Source organism: Triticum dicoccoides, chromosome 1A (genome assembly GCF_002162155.2).
Source record: "Triticum dicoccoides isolate Atlit2015 ecotype Zavitan chromosome 1A, WEW_v2.0, whole genome shotgun sequence".
NCBI lineage: Eukaryota > Viridiplantae > Streptophyta > Magnoliopsida > Poales > Poaceae > Triticum > Triticum dicoccoides.
In genome coordinates this window covers 475503074-475507658 of record NC_041380.1, presented here as the reverse complement: position 1 = coordinate 475507658, position 4585 = coordinate 475503074, and the positions used below count along the sequence as shown (strand labels likewise).

General features: G+C 48.2%; 1 pseudogene; it reads right to left on the bottom strand.

Moving 5' to 3' along the window:
• Positions 1-221: 221 nt before the first annotated feature.
• LOC119353823 lies at positions 222-3978 on the bottom strand (annotated as a pseudogene).
• Positions 3979-4585: the final 607 nt, after the last annotated feature.

The following is a 4585-nucleotide window of genomic DNA, read 5'->3' as shown; positions in this document are numbered from 1 at the left end:
TGTGTATCTTTATTTCCATTCAGAGAAGTAGCTATCCAAACCAACATGTTGAAATCTTAGAGAAGATAAGGCTGAATCATATCATACCAGTATTAGCTCTAGGAACGAAGTAGAAATCACTATGTATTTTCTACTCTGCTCTGTTTGGGTACTCCAAAATGTAGCGCAACTACCTAGTGATTTGTTGAGTGAAAGAAATAAGATAAATGCTACCAATTACATCACTTGGAAACATTGGGAAACATCACTAAATAAACATACTGGAGAATATACCCGAGTAATGGCACATTGAGGATTACAAAGTGCAACCCCAACGACGTCGACATGGCCAGGAGCAGCCACAGATTGACCCATGGAGGCATCATGACCAGGCTTGTGTCCTGAGAGAGGGTGTTGAGAGAGTTCAACATCTTGATCGCCATGAGCGAGAGCATAACCGCCTTCACTTTGCCAGACTGGAAGTAGCCGCAGGGGTTGTGGTCGAAGGTGAAAGTTCTAGCACCAGCACTGAAGGGCCGACTCTGGAGTTATCCCAACTAGTGCACTGGCCCCAATTAGAGAGTTGTGAGTAACTGACAAGTGTGTGGCCATCTCCAATGAGATCAATGCCCATGAAAGGTCCGTGGGTGTACCAGATGACATAGTTGCCGATGGTTGCAACCCCCACGAAAAGGCCAATGACCTACAAGTTATGTATGGTCGGTGAGAAAAATTAATCTCGAAAAGAAACAAATGCAGATGTTCCAAAAAGAGATAAAACAAATATGTGGTGATCATTTACCAAGCAACAGAACAAAATCTAGGGAGTAATCAGTGAGTCATCACTCCTCCTTAGTGGTTTCTTCATCATGTCCTTCTCAGACAGATTGAAAGCCAAAGCAATTGCAGGGGGGCCATCGGTGATGAGATTTACCCATAGAAGTTCAACGGGTATCAACCCATCAGGATTACCCAAGGCAGAGGTAAGGAAAAGCTAACTTCATCAATGTTTAAGGTAATCATGTATCTGTAGCAGTGAAGCAAAGACCTTCGGAATACTAAAGGAACAAAAGGTTTTCCAACAACTGAATGTAAAATCTAGATAAAGTATGTGAGCAGTCCCAATAACGCAATCATGCTCTATTCAGGAACATCGGCTTTAGCAAGTCATATAGCACAAGCACAACACATGCAAGCAACCAAAAAACTGCCAATGAGAAGGGGTAAAATGCTCTGAGTGCACAAACCTTATGAACGCTTTCATGTTGTTCTAAATAGATCTTCCTTCATCAACTGCAGCAACTATGGTACCGAAATTTTCATCAGCTAGTACCATGTCAGAAGCCTCTTTAGCAACCTGGAAAATAATGATTGTTCAGATAATGCCCCAAAATATAAGTTGAACAAAAAAATAGTTTTGCAAATATTAGTCTTTTCTTAGAACCTCTGAAGTCTTAGCAGAAAACTAAATGTTGTTTTACTGGTATAATTCAAACAATAATATTTGGTTAGCTTAAAAGCGGAAAAACTAGAGGGCAAGAGCTAACAATCTATACATTTCATAGGTTTATGAAATGGATAACTCAGCCAGCTCACTACGGCTGCTAATGAACAACAGAAGAACTTACGTGGCATAAGCGGACACTCATACAAGTACATATAAAAGATTATCAACATATCCGACTTTAACGAGGGAGGGGAACTAATTATGAGGGCTTGACGGAAATAGAGCATGAAGGTTGGGTGCTTGTGAACCTGGGCTGCACATGGCAGCCTTGCGGTCCTACGCTCCTTGTAGGCGACGCCAACGACCTCAGCAAGCGCCTCCACATTGCACTGCCAATTGGCATCGAGGAGTTTCACCTCACAAAGATACTGAGACCACAAGTTTCAAGACTTGTATGCGTAGCTGCGTGCCCCCTGCTTAGCCGCTCGAGTCATGCCCATGCCTCATGTGTGTTGCCGCCATCCGCAGTGGCCATGGCGGTGGTGAACTCCCACTGCTCCCAAGGTAGCCACCGAACTGTAAAAAGTCGAGGTGTGGAAGCGATGGAAGAGAAGAGTGTTTCCAATGAGCATGCATCAACTGCGAGTTGCATGGAGGAAGAGGAAGCAAAAGGAAGGAAATTTTCTTTAGGAGAGACAAGGAAAGAGGGGATTCCGTCCCGGTTTATTCTTAGCAGAGACGATAAAAGGGGACGACCCCAAGTGAAACATGGTGAGTATGGACAAGGAAAGAATCAGAAAGGAAGATATGATATGGTACTAACAAGGACACAAATTGAAGGGCATGAAAAATAAGAAACCCGGAAACAAGAGAAGATGGTGCAGGGTGAAAATAATTGGAAAGGAAGATGCGCTCCTTTGAATGATCGAAGCATGTTGCGGTTGTATATGATTGCGGCGATTGTGATATGGTTGGTTGTTGTTGTATATGGAAGGTTTGATTTTTTTGGGCATGGACGGTCTGTTGAGTAAAGAAATCCATGGTGGTGGTCGTTGAAAGAAAACCGGTGGGAGGAGGATCGAGGGGGTCTCATCGATCGATGGTGAATGCAGGAACGAGCGAACAACCTATGTACTGCCCCTTTAGGAGTAGAGATAGTGGCAACTCACTATTTAATTTTACTCTTTATAAAATAATGCATTATCACCAAGTTGTGCATAATAGTTTTCTACATTCCTTTATTTATGGAAACATGGCACCTCATTAACCCATGCATGTTCTTTCTTTAAGGAACCAAGTCACGCAAAATACTGTAACATTACTTTTAGTTTATTTAGCATTTATTTATGCCTTTTTGAACAAGATTCCTGCATCAATGCGTGAGATAACGTCTAGTTCCCCCCAAAATTTAAGGGTAAAATAGAGTGGCAAAAGGCACACGGAGTGCGCTATGGCCCGAGGAGCATTACCGTTTCCACCGATTTTCTTAAGATGTTGTTCTGTAGCGTGGGTTTGTTCATTTTTTTCATTTTAGTACCATTGTTTTTTGCTTTTCTCTGGTTTTTCTGGTTTCCTTTGGGACGACCGAATAATTAAGCTATAGTGATCCCCTCCTAACGGTGCCATGTCATCGTAATTAATTTGCTAAACCTCACTTTGATCCAAACCCGATTCAAATTCAAATTCCAAGTGAAATTATTATTTGAATTAACGGTTAAACAAAAATGTTCGGTGGGTTGCAAATATTCACAAAAGAGTTATCATGTAGAAACCAACATTATTGGGAATTCTAAAAATGCCCCTAGCTATTTTGGTATTGACCCAACATCACCTACCCATCACCTTTAAATTCAAAACAAAATCAAATGAATTCTAATAGAACCCAAACTTTTTGTGCCACTCTTAGCTATTGTGTTAGATTTAAGTGCAAAGTTTAGTTCAGAGCAAAAATCATTTGGTGGCCCAACTTGATGCAAGACAGTAGAAGAAAATACAAATTAGCAAAGAGAATTAGAAAAACTAAAGTCAATGTGCACTTTGGCCCAACACCCCACACTGAAGCCCACCCCACCTCCATTTTCCACTACCTCCAGCTATACGGGAGAAACAAGGAGGGCGTGGAGGGCATCCATGGCGCCTTGGCACGTGCCGGCCATCCCACGGCTCCCCCGATGGTTAAAACGGCGTTGACCCCCCCCCTCCCCAGAAACCCTAGCTACACTCCCCCTCTCTCCCCAGATCCCCTCTTCCCCCTCCTCACCTGACGCGCCCGTTTCCGTTGCCGCACGACCACCGCGGCCACCGCCATCCCCGGGGCGCCCCCGACGTGTCTCGCCGCATCGCCATGCCTAGGAGGAGCACGCCGTCGTCCTCTTCATCCACGCAGAGCGCCATCACCTAGGACGCCATGGAGCCATCACCTCGTTCTTCTTCCCCGTCGGCCGTCACACACCTCGCCGTCGATTCACCTTGCTCCGGCCCATCCCCGGCTTCCCCGACGCGCCCACGAGCTCCGTGGTGAGCTCCTCGGCCAATTCCCCCTGTTCCCCCATCGTTTCAGTCGTCGTAGGCCATCGCCCATCGTCCCGCCGCTGCTGCTTTGCTCTGCCAGCTGTTGTTTTTGCTAACCGCTACTGCTGCTGCCTCAATCGCTGCACCGCTGCTTGCTGCTTGCCATTGCTCGCGCCCCGCCCGCGTCCGTTGCCGCCGCCGCTCCTCTACTGCTTTGTGTTGTCGCTGCCGTTGCGCGTGCGCCCAGCCACATGCCGGCGCGCCGCGACCGCGCTGACCGCACCCACCAGCTGCTGCGGCCGCACCCTGCCTCGCTGCCCTGCGCGCTCGCCGTCCTCTACCCCGCACCATACACAACCTCCATCGCCGAGCCCCGCCCGCTGCGTCTCCCCTGGCCGCTCGCCCAGCTCACCGTGCTCACCAGCTGCCGGTCGCACCCGCCGTGCGTGCCCTGCCTTGCCTTCGCTTGTGGTTCCCCTGGCCGTGCCCCGCTCGCCCCCCCTGTCCTGCTGGCCACCGGCGCCCGGCCGCCCGCCTGCGCCACACCCACCCCGGGCCGTTCCACCTGCTCGCCGCTCCCACCGGCTCCGTCCGCATCGTCGCCACTCGTGCCTCGTCCCCCCCCGCTGCTCTGTTTAGCTCGGCACC